Source organism: Zerene cesonia, chromosome Z (genome assembly GCF_012273895.1).
Source record: "Zerene cesonia ecotype Mississippi chromosome Z, Zerene_cesonia_1.1, whole genome shotgun sequence".
NCBI lineage: Eukaryota > Metazoa > Arthropoda > Insecta > Lepidoptera > Pieridae > Zerene > Zerene cesonia.
The window spans coordinates 10,798,405-10,811,602 of NC_052122.1; the positions used below are offsets into that span (position 1 = coordinate 10,798,405).

The following is a 13,198-nucleotide window of genomic DNA, read 5'->3' on the forward strand; positions in this document are numbered from 1 at the left end:
TTTTTAATGTGTAAAACGAAACGCACACTGCCATTTTGAATGTTATTTTATCAGAAATGACAGATTTATTGATTTTTCTATCCCTTGAAAGTACGAAGCAAGTTTATGTGAATCGTGAAAGTTTTCAGTGTTTGTTAGTAAATGTTTTATTGTACTAATATTTGTATTTTGAAACGAGAGATTGTTTAGACCTTATCTAAACAACTGATGTGATTCGCTTTTATCACAAATGGGGACCTCACCTGTGATAAAACCGAATCACTTAACCCCTGTTCTATTATATACTATTCTGTCCAACCCTTAGACCTTCGTTGTGGGAGAGAAGTCCCTACGAGCTGTTTAGTGTAGTCTGACAGGCGTCAGGCATTATGGAAGCCCCATCTGCTGAAGCTGGCGACCTTTTTGGTCGCCTTTGGCGACCTAAAGGCTGACGCTTGCGTCTTCCGCAGCACCACAAATGTCAGAATACCTATTGTAGTCTCACCTTTAAACATGAATTATTAACTGCTTTAGTTGAGATTAATAAAGTATTATCACCAAATATTTGTCTTTTATTATTAAGTCTTAAGCATAACACTGATATGATTAGAGCAATTGTTTTTCTTAAAACCAGCACAACACAGTGAATTATTGCAAGTTTTGCAGTGCACTCAAAATAAGTGTAAAACAAACAAATATAAATAAATGTCCACTTACAAAAAAAAAAATTTATATATCTGGTGGTCGGGCAATTTTTTCCCATTCACAAGCCGATATGGTGACATACTCAATTTTTTTTTGATTTTATGGTTTGTCACAATAAAATTAAAACACTAGTTTGTTCTTCAGTTGAAGGTAAATAGAGAAATGAGTTACGGGGTAAATATATACACCTCTATACAAACAAAGGTGGTGAGTAGAAGATTTATTATCAACTAGGGAGTGGTTATTAAAAATATAACACAAATTATAGTTGTGATTCTACAATTAAAAATTGACAAATAAACAAGAAAATAAATCCTTGGTTTGCTTGGGTGGTTGCGGTCAACCCAGCTTTGCTCGTGGAATATAGTCTATAACCTTCCACAATAAATGGGCTACCTGACAATAAAATATTTTTTTTTCTAATCGGACCAGTAGATCCTGAGATAAGCTTGTTTAACCAAGCAAAGTCTTCACCTTTATAATATTTGGTATAGATTATGATCTCTATATATGCTACCTACTACTGGTGCTACCTAAGCTAAGCTTTGCTCAATTCCTATTAATATAAATGCGAAAGTAACTCTGTCTGTTACGCTTTCACGCCTAAACCACTGAATTGATTTTGATGAAATTTTGTATGATAGAACTGAACTTGGGAAAGGACATAGGAAAAGTACAAAAAGTATTTTATAGCGAAAAAAAGTGAAGAAGGGGTTGAAACAGGGGATGAAAGTGTGTATGGAAGTTCCTTATTATAAAACATAAAATCATGTAAGATTATTTCACACCTAAATCACTTAACCAATTTTGACAAATAGTCCAGACATTGGGAAAACCTATAGGGTACTCCTTACCGTGTCGCGCGATATAACCGAATTCCACGCGGGCGAAGCCGCGGGTGGTAAGCTAGTATACAATAATTTCATAAAGAGGTTTTTTGTGGCTTTATCATAGTTCAAGAGTAAAGTATTACCATAATCACATACTTACTAATTTTGTAACCTACAAATTGATCAATGATCCTAAAAAATCATTACATCTATACATTAAATGAGGTGCAAAAAGAAATGGATTTTTCAAATGTAAATTCAGGATTCAAAACAACAACAAAAACATATAACTGGTCAGCAACATGTTTATTCCTCTCTCTTACTTAATTCTTAATCTATATCCATAGTGAGTCCAACATGGTGTTACCAAATTCATATTATTACTATATCTTATAACAATCTACATTGGTTGAGCAGGATACTGATGATAAACCACTATCAATCTGTGGTGTACTCATATATAGTTGGTCTTTGGACTCATCGCTATGTCAATATATCAATATTTTTATACATATTACCCATCTTCTGATGGTACTTTTGAATTTCATCTTTAAAATCATGAATCATTGCTGTATTTTGGTCATTGCAATATGTCTCTCCCATTGATTGAGAAATATTTATTTTATAATTAAATTTTTTTGAATGTGTATTGACCCAGCGCTTGATTTCTTTCAAAATTGAAAAATTGTGAAGTAAGGCTTATAGTGGAATACTATATTCACTTTTTTCTTCATATCTTTTCTGTTAATTGGAAAATTATAGTGGAAACCTGTGATCTGATTTAATTTCATGTTTAGTTTTGGGTTCACACTTAGTGTTATGAGGTATATTAGCTACTACATAATTATAGACAAAGTAGTTGATCTTGAATTGTTGCTTCAAGTCAGTCTTCCTTCCGACAACAACTACTATTGGTCTTACTGGCCGACAAGTTGTGTTTTTTTTATTTGTTATTGATAACTTAGTTCTCCTTTTATATAAATTGTTTAATTCTTCAACAGCCATCAAATGGATTAATGAGACTGATTGTAAATAAAATTATTGTGCAATTTTGGCACAGGAACACATATTATCAACTTATCCCCAACACTCATATTTAAATATTACATACTATAGCATACATTTTGTTGTTTTATTTTGTAGTCCTCCACATTGACTCACTTCTCTCACTGCATGTGAGTGTGTCTATATCTGTGTTCATCAATATTGCTCCACATGTGGGCACACACATGATTTAATTGACTTGGCTCACATTAGAATCAAAATTTCTGTGAAGCTTGCAAATGTTTTAATTTATTGTTTGATGTTTGTTATCTTTATTTTAGTGTGTTTCTCTACATTGTATTTAATTTGATAGCTTGGAAAAAAATAAGATGCTTTAAAGCCCGTTAAGATGTTTTCAATCTTATTTATTGAATCAAAATTATTTCAAATTACCTTGTAACTGAAGTAGCATAATTGCTAGTTCTACTCATTAATATATGACAATTTAATATATACATAAATGAAAACAATTCATATAACTATCAGGAGGATGTATACTGAAATTGTATCTCAGGTATAATTAAGTCTGAAATTTGCTACATGTTTTGTATTTAATTTTTTACTAAGCATGTTAAAATTATGGATTTACCTGAAAATTTTGTGTTTCAAATTTCCTGAGGCCATAAGGGCATAGAGTAGTGTTTACATTGGTGCAGTAATAATCAAGATATAACCAATGTGCTAACTCTACTTGAAAACTTTTTCACATTATATATATGATATAGTTGTAATGGAAGTTGTAATGGAATACATTTTAAGCTAGATTGATATAAAAAATCTCATTTTCATTACAATCAGCAATGCTGGCAATTTTCAATAAATAAATTATTCTCAGTTTTACATTTGATTCACAATTTTTACCTGCACAAATCATTGAGAATGTACATTGGGTTAAAATTCAATTGCTACCATGGAAATATGCCATGGTCTGGTAATCTCAAAATTTAGATATTTTCACACAAATAAGTGAAAAAGTCCTAATAACTATATGAATTACCCCTACTTGGTCTGTGTGTGCTACGCATTTTTTCGGAATGTTACTACTTAGTACGCTATAACATATTGCTAGCCACACTTTGTTGAATAGACCAATTTATTATAATTGAAAATAAGTATTTATAATTTTATAGTTTTTTAAATTTTGGAGTTTAGATACTTTTTTTTTAGTTTTAATTAACACATTAAACGTTTTATCGGAATTGTTACATAACCTTTATACCATTAAAAAAAATTACCTTATAGTTGAGTTTAGATTCAAAATATTTAAATTCAATGAGAAAACGTAGTACGTACTAATTTAAATGATTTCACCTATTGATACGATATCTACTCGCTTAATTATAGCGCTGTACAATGACATTCTATCAATTAGTTTAAAAGATATCTTAGATCAATAGCCGGCAAAAGAATAAAAAAGGTTTAAAACTCTTTAGCGCCAAATTAACTGTCACTTGTCAGTGATAAATGTTATGACACTACTACAGATAACATAATACTATACTAACAGTACATATTACTAGTCTGTGTTTAGAACTAACACAATAAGAACATTGATATAAATATATCTAGTGTGTTCAAGTAGTGATTATAATACTTTTCTATTATTGTTTCAAATAGGATAAACTATAAATATTTTTGTAGTATTTACGTGTTGTTAGAGACATCTATAATTAATATTTGTTAATACTTTTAACTGTTTATAAAATATATCCATAGATGTCACTTAAATCAAACAAGTTGCCAAACGTATGAGTATACAAATATTACAAAATAACAATAGATGTCGCTACTGATACCATTTGAGCAAATAATACTAATACAGTAGAGTTTATAATATTGTATAAATTTTTGTCTGGTTCGTCAGCCTTCGCAGTTCCTTCCATATTCCTGTCGCTAATTTTCCGACTATCCAGGAGGGAATGTATTAGCAATTTTATTGCAGAATAGTATTTGCACATGATCATAGGCGGTAGCGATCGTTTATCATAATGTGAACCAACAGCTTAGTTGAATGCTATTACATAAAAATGTTAATAGATTATATGGATCTAAAAAAAGTTACACAGTTTATTTTGGTGAACAAAAAACATGAAAATTATGTGTAATACTATTTATGTTTTAAATATCTACTCAAGTATCGTAGCATTATAGTTTTATTAACTCAAACATTCATTTATTCAGCTCAACCTCGCCAGCAAGAGCCGTCACATACTACAAGTAAAATTCTTAAAACAAGCTTAAATTAATTGCTAATTGTTTTATTATATTATATATTAGGTATAAGTCAAATTATAAATTATTCGTCCGATCCCACACTTACGAATATTAGTTACATATGATTTTCGTTCTGTATAGAAAAATTACTAACGGATTTTAAAAAGAGTAGTCAGATACTAGCATGAAAACGTACACATTGTCTAATTAATTCGGATATAATACGCACGAAACTACAGTATTCTATACATCTTACGCAACAGCACGGAAATTCAATAACACGAAACTAATGATTCTTTAAGCGATTATTATTATCCGCTAGTCGCATACAAATATGTTTTTCTAAAGAAAATGACGTGAGCCATTACGAAATCTATTTGTTACATTGCCCGCTTTTCAATAGAACAACTAATTAGGTACATTGTCGGAAAATTTTAAACCCGCATTCGTTTAAGTATGTAATTTTTAGCAACATTATTTGTATATGGTAATACGTTTATCTAAACTAATAAGTATTATTAAGACGAACGATTTGTTTCTTATGGGTTTGTTTGTAAGGATTAAATCATTAACAACAAGACGATATTGAAAATTCTCTCACTACGAGAAAGCTGTGCCTTTACTGAGTAAAAGAGAAGATACCACTACTTTATTTACTTACATATTTTTTCCCGAGTCATCTTGGGCGAATTTGAAACAAGCGACTTATATATTATAGAGGAGGAAGACTCACTTTTTGTTTGCATGTTACAATTTAACTCAAAAATCACCGACTTTGAAGCTTTTACCTTTAGAAAACTACTTTTTTTACATTATATGAGAACATTTTATTTTTATCGTATTAAAAAAAAATCAAAGCATTAAAAGGTTTAATGTGGCTTGATTCCGTAGGTATAGTGTTTTCTATTTCGATTTCTGGGTAAGGTTAAAGAAATAGTTATTTTATTAGTTATTTAGATATGTACATAGGAAACATTTTACTAATTCTAAACGAAGCTGGTTTTGGAACAGGTACTTTATTCAAGAAACTAACATTTGCTGTTTTCTGTTAATTTTCCTATATAATCGATCGTTTTCTTAATAAAAATAGACTCTTCTTTCTTGAAGCCATGAAATACCTAATATCGTATTAAGATAATTTACAGTAAACACATATGTTTTGTCTCCATCATATTTGCGTGATTCTAACACACGAAATAAGAAATGCGCTTTAGCCCAACGCAAGATATACCTAACGCAATATTATTGGTACTGTGACGTGTATATATCCCCGGCTAACTGGATAATTGCTGGGGGAGCCGGGCCTTGAAACAACTAAAGCAACTAGGGACATCCGCACAGCCTCGTTCGCATCTAAATTAGTTCAGTAATAGTCACTTAGACTGCTATCAATCGAATCGACCCAACCTTTCGTTTATACCATATGAGATATGCACTGACTAGTATTTTGGCATTGCTTTTTAGAATTAGCCTTGGTAAGAGTCACCACCTTAAAAATTTGTAAACGCAATCCAGGCCCAATGTAAACCTCATTCGTAAAACTTATTTTGTTAATGAATGAATGAAATTAATGAAATGAATGAGATATCCTTTATCGCACACTCAACAAACAATAAAATAACAAAAACATAGGAAATGTCGTGCAAAGGGCGGCTTTATTGCTCAATAGCAATTTCTTCCAAGCAATTGGGTTGGGTCCAGCGGAAGTAACAAAAATTAAAAATTCAGAAAGACAAAAAAGACAGTCAATGTGTATTTTAACAAAATATATGTACAACACTTGCTCTTATCAACCGATTGCCGTCTTATAAACAGCAAAGGATCTATATAAATATTATTAAACACATAATAAAATAAATATAGAGGCTATACTACAGAACAATAATTCAAGATAAACTTTTATTACTAACTGCGAAACAACATGCCAAGTCGTATCTGGTCGACTTTGACACGAATTGTCGATTTTCCTCAATCCAAAAGAATACCTGGCATTGCAATGAAGTTTACTTGGTGATATTACTGTCACATGTCTTACTATGGTGAATTATATGAAACGTATTTAAATATAGTATAATCGTACTATAATTTTATAAACGCGAAAGTTTTGAGGAAAATATAAAAATGTTTTTTACTCTTTCACGCAAAAAACCCTTTTAAGATCTGTATCTATAAATATAGTTTGAAGAGTAAAAAGATAGAGAAACCTCTTATCTCATCTTATTTCCGTGGGCTACAGTAATCTGACTATCCAATTACCAATACGACATCGATCCACTGTTTTCCAGTTGGTTTAGTTTGAATATTTAGATATGCAATAACTAGAGTTAATGTTTTATATCAGTGGCGGTTGACTAGGCTACTAAATTTAATAACTAAATTTATTAATACTTCTTTGCTGATCCAAGTCTTGATAGGTAATGGGTTTCAATCACGTTTGCAAAATTATGATAATTACATAATAATAATTTTTATTATGGCTTCTATGTCCGCTAGGTATTATTATAATTTTATTGTATGAAAGAAAAAGAAAAAAAAACACAACGAAAAAATTAACTGTCATCAATTACAAATTAGTATTATAACCCAACTAACACATGATTAATGGGCACATAACAAATCAAGTCATTAAAATATAGCCTTTTAAAACGGTCAATTGAACACGACAAATAAAGTACATAGTATTTACGCTATTATAATGACAAAAGTGTCCTGCATGTACTGTAATGGTTCAGCTAGTAAGTGCATAATCATAGCGTGCACAAACAATGATTTGTATTGTCTACACGCTATCTTTATGGTATTCGAGCATTTATTACTTCAAACCATAATACAATGTTATTCAGATATAAATAAAATAATCCAAATGAGATGGCTTACTGAGGTGTTTCACGAATTGATGCTAAAACATTCGTTTTGCAGGCGTAAATTTTTGTAATTAACAGATTCAATGAATTATCCTATATAGTATTTATCAAATTAAAAGACCTAAAAGATTTAAACAAACCGTAAGATTACATTTTTAACCGAATAATCCCCTTAAAAGTAACACCTAAAAATTTGGGATTTATTTTAATTTGAAAAACATAAAAGCATTTATCTATACATGACGTTCAACCCGTATTCTTTGCCTCAGATCGATAAAATCAATCCATGGTCAATCAGTGCTTAGTAGTACCACAGATAACATAATACTGTATAAGTATCTTTTTATCTATTTAATTACGGTTAAGAAATTCCTAGCTATATTAATCGCTTCGTATCTCGTATTAATCTTTTATTGCCTATATTGCGCGATTTAGAACCGTAAGGTCTTAGTTTGGAAACTGATAAAAATTTGGTCCTTATTGTAATGTAAATTAAATAATTCCACTAAATTAATTGAAACAAGAACTTCTAAATGTTCTTATATGTCTGTTTGTTTAAAATGCATAAGTATTAACTACGTTAATGAGTACGTTTGAAAATCATAATTACTGAAATTTGACAAAACAATTTTTGTTTGTAAGTCATCTTTAACCAGTTGCCGATAGATAATAATTAATTGATCGCTGGCTCTCGAGTCGTTGCTTGCCTTAGTGGTGGGCATCCGAAATTACGTTCTGTCACCACTCATACGAGAGTGGGAATTGAATTGTAATACCACAGATAACATAAGACTAGGTAATACGATCTCATGATTAAGACATGATTGTCGCAGCGTTCTGATAAATCAAAATAACTGCCTTCGACCAATCCTATGTGTGAACAAGTTGTTTTTCATATCTGTGTCCTGTATATTTTATCCCTTTGATAATTGTAATTTTTTAATATATCGCAAACATTAATTCAATTCAGTTAAATATATTTTTAATAAGTTGGAAGGATTAAAAAGAGACATCGAGTTTACACTTACACGAAATTATTGCTAATTTACACCCTGCGAAGGAATAAAGAGTCACGTTCTTTGTTGGTGAAGCTCTAAACATCTATTACAGTAATAACTTCGTAGTTAAGCAAAACAATCCGTTATTTTATGTTCCCCAATGATTCTTATCAAACAACTGATAATAGGTCAAGCAATGCCAATTATTAAATTGACCGAGCTCAAGTTTGCTCTAATTTTACAATTAAAAGTGGTGATAACAATTGAATTATCTGGAGGTGACTATTTTAGGTGTACGGTGACGCACGGCATTGATCTTTCGACCCTAGAGACCCCACTGCTACTTATAACTAGACGGACGTCGGTGATATTGAGATTTCGTAAGTTCCGTGATCGTTAATTGAACCTCGTGTATACTTACTTCTCTAATATATACCGAATCATCCAATTAATCAAAAATTAACCACATACATATTGAGATCACTTGTAATATTTTTTTGCTTTAGCCAGCGAGCAAAAAAAAGCGAAGTGTGGTAAATTATAGATACATTATGGCTGTTAGCGCAGCGAATAAAATAACATACGTATTATTATTTGTATGCGAATGGCGTTTGTGTCACTGATTATTCTATGATTTGGGTCTCAACGTACGGACGGCCAACGGACTGAAACTTAAATTCGTTTAGAATATCAGAATAAATACAAGATTTCAGTATCTATAAACGAAAGTACTTTATACAAAAGCGATGAACGTAAGATAAACTAGAAACCTGTAGCTTATGCGATTTCCACATGAAATACTTAATGAAAAAAGTCTTATTAATACAGCTTAATCTAAAACGCAAACAAATAAAATTTATTTGCGCCATGTGAAATGCTGAAATCAAAGTTACTTAGTTAAGTACAAAAATTATAATTTAATTTAGCTTCACTTACGAGCGAAAAAATTTATATAATCTTAAAGCGTTTTTCAGTCCAGCTCTTAATGTATCTTTTATGCGTGCTTGATTCGTGTTTTTGTCTTATTATTAGTACTTCAGTTTATTGAAGTTAATTAATAGTATCAAGATATAAGATATCAAGATCTTATTGCATAGATTTTTATTAGTTTATACTACTCAGCGTGTAAAAACGCCCGGACTAATTGGGTGAAAATTAGTACATCTTTTCCGTATGACGAATTTTTAGTTTTTTTTTTCTACACATGAAATTATGTATTAATGATTAATATAAAAGGACATTTACTTATTTTAATAATAAAACAATGCATTGCAAAAATCTTTACTATCGTGAAATTTACGTTGGAATTTTAATAAAATAGGATAAGATGTTCCATTTCCCTAAAGGAAAGCTTTCACCAGGAAATTTTTCTCCAATCGCGTAATGCACATGCAGTCAGTCTCATGCATGACGCTACGAGCCCACAATGGCCCGGTTCATAGTTTGATTTCCTTAGGAATACTTTCAATATTGCATTCATTCATACAATACGCACTATCTGAACTTATCGTGTTTTCACATAATATTTATTACATTTATATTATTATAATTTAAAAGAATATCCAATATGAGAAACATTACTTACATTAAGAATATATATACTATGTTGAGTTTATGTTGAAGAGGTTCAAAGTCATCATTTGGCCATTCAATTCGAATTTCCGGGAATTATTTTATGGAGTAAATAACGTAACGTTTTGTAATAATACTAATAAAATCATTTATATCACAATTGTTATAAAATATTTTATACTACACACATTATATAGCCTATAGAACTCTGTGTTCACGTACATCTCCAGCAGAGAATGAATTTTTAATAGTACCAGTACTTCCTGAGATTAACACATTCAAACAAACAAACTTAGCTTCGTATCATTTGTAAGAATAGTAGTATTGATTCTTCGCAGATGTATCAACATTATAATAGCATGCGATAATATTAAACAGATAAATATGTTTTCACACAAATTGAAACTGTCAATGATAAATCCTGAAAATTATAATAGAAAGATTATTACAAGAGTCAACGAAAGAGGTGTGCAGTCTGGAAATTTCCTGTGCATCGTTGTTATAAGAAGTTTGTCGGTGTAATTTTCGACAGTCAATTGATGCGAATCACTGAGGTCAATAACATTTATTATCACATCTGATCTGGGGCTCTGCTTTATCCGATACGCGTAAATTGCTTTCGTAAATTGATAGATAAATATAATCACTTGTGAGCCTCGTGCGTATTCGAAGATAGTAAATCACTTTTAAATGGTATATACTAGACTAGATAAATTATTATATATAAAGCTGTGAACCACATTTTTCCCCTTTATTAATTTTTATTAAGTTGGGAAAAAATTGTTTGTTCTCGTATTATTCCTTCCCCGTGAGACGTGGTTTATGGGATAATCTGACCGATTAAAATCTAACCGCGTTCCGATGCGCTGTTTTACACATTATTGCGGGAACGCTTCGCAGTTTCCCAAGCCTTAGGACGAATGCCCCAAAGGGGGCGCTGTAAAGTGGAACACGCTGACGATGGATTTTTATTTAGCATATGTTTGACCTTGGGCCTTCAAATGTTTTCATTAAAATTAATTGAATTGATGAAGTGGTTTTACAGTGAAAGTGTAATAGATGGAAAGATTTTCGCATTTATTGTATTAGTATGGAGGTATGGACGTACTTATATGTTATTTTTTACAAAATCATTATTAATGATAAATATAATTAATAAGGGAGTATGCAATGGCTAATTTATTGTACAATCAACTTGCTGATATAAATTGCAGCTATATGTCTTTTTTACTTTACTTGCGGTCATTTTTTTACTGGCAACCTATCGCTTGTATTGCATAGTCTCTCAACATTCATGTAAATATCATTTCATCGAAAAAAAAGAACCGACACTGTAATTGGCAACCGTTTACCTGTAAATGACAAAAATATTTACTCACACATATAAATAAATTATCACATCATTCAAATCTCTTTCTACAATTCGTATGTCTACGAACAGGCTGTATTTCATGATAAATCGTGGTATTGCCAGTTGACACAGATGTTGTTCCATTGTAGCTTACAATAAATAAAACATATATAAAAAAATAACTAAAAAGCACGATTTATCGATAGAATCAACTAAAATTATTGCACAATTTTTTAATCCGGGCGATCGTTATATAGATACTAAGATAAACTAATGAAATAATTGTATTGTCACCAATCCTTGATAAATGTACAAAGTTGGAATTAAAATATTATCTGTCTTTACAAAGTTGGAATTAAATTTGTATTGTGTTTAAAAGGGGTCAGAATCTAGTCAATAGGAGTCGGTTATATACAGATGTAGCTAATATAAGCGTTAAGTGGAGGTATAGAATCGGTCGGTACGGTCATAAATACGAGTAAACCTTTCTTTGCAGATTTTTTTATCTTTAACCTAAATAGGTTAGGCTTAGGCTTTAACCTTAATAGTGTTTGTCCAAATCGCACTTGATCGGTTTTTAAGGCGGAAACGTGCACGTAAATCAATTCCTTGTGTTATTGTAGGTTATTTAACTTATTAGGGTTGCCAATTAAAACGTTTTATATTATTTACAATTAAAAAAAGTAATATTCATTTACATTACTCGCAACAGATACGTACCTAAATATGAACTTTATCTTAATCCGCACATCTATTTTTGGATAATCAATATAATTGCAATGTATTATTATCATGAAATATATATACTATAAAGCAAGTGAATACCATACAATTTATGACTTCTATGAAGCTACACTCGAAAACAGTGTTTAATAATTCTTCTGAATCATAATATAAATACCTAATCATAAATTATTGATTTTGGTGCTGCTTAAACCACGTGAAAGCGATAAAAAGTGACATGGAAGTTAAGTTCTTAATTTAATAGCAATGGATACGCACTGATTATCAGCATTATATTCATATATTATGTTACCAATGAAGGTTTATGTAATAGCGGACAACTGAGCTGGTGTTTCGCCTGATGGAAAGCGATCATCACCGTCCTTGAGCATTTGCAGAGGTAGGGCCGCTGCAAATGCGTTGCCTGCTTTGAAACGCGAAATTAAAATGGAAAGATTAACAAAGGGAATAAAGGATTTCTTTGGGAAGGGTCCGGAAAAGGATGTTGGCCTTCGGCTCCCACAATCAACACCAAAATATAGGAGCACGCTACCCGTTCAATTTCATTCACCCCAATCTTTCGTGGCATTGGGTATTCCCATATTCAAATGATCTTTAAAAAGTCTCTCAAACTGTATAAGAGCATAAATTCCTTAATAGAAACGATAGCTGCCCAATTTATTTAATAAGTTGCTATTAATTTACTTCGTATTTAGGAAATCGTTTTCCCTACAAAATTACAAAGCGAACTTTGAAATCATTTATTCATACTTTACATAGTTAAACCACAGGTTAAACGAAGGTCTAGCATACATGTTGTGTTGGACTAGTAGCAGTTACCTCCCCCCCATCGGTTCCAAGCCTTGTCGTGGCGGGGGGGCTCAGTAGCTCAGATTGCACTCTGGCACTCTGAGTGAA

At 31.2% G+C, this 13,198-nt stretch overlaps 1 long non-coding RNA gene across 1 annotated transcript; it reads left to right on the plus strand.

Moving 5' to 3' along the window:
* The first annotated feature begins 13 nt into the window (after positions 1 to 13).
* On the plus strand, positions 14 to 541 carry LOC119835524. Its single transcript, XR_005288057.1, has 2 exons — positions 14 to 133; positions 305 to 541. It is a non-coding gene; the product is annotated as an uncharacterized LOC119835524 (long non-coding RNA).
* The last annotated feature ends 12,657 nt before the right edge of the window (positions 542 to 13,198 follow it).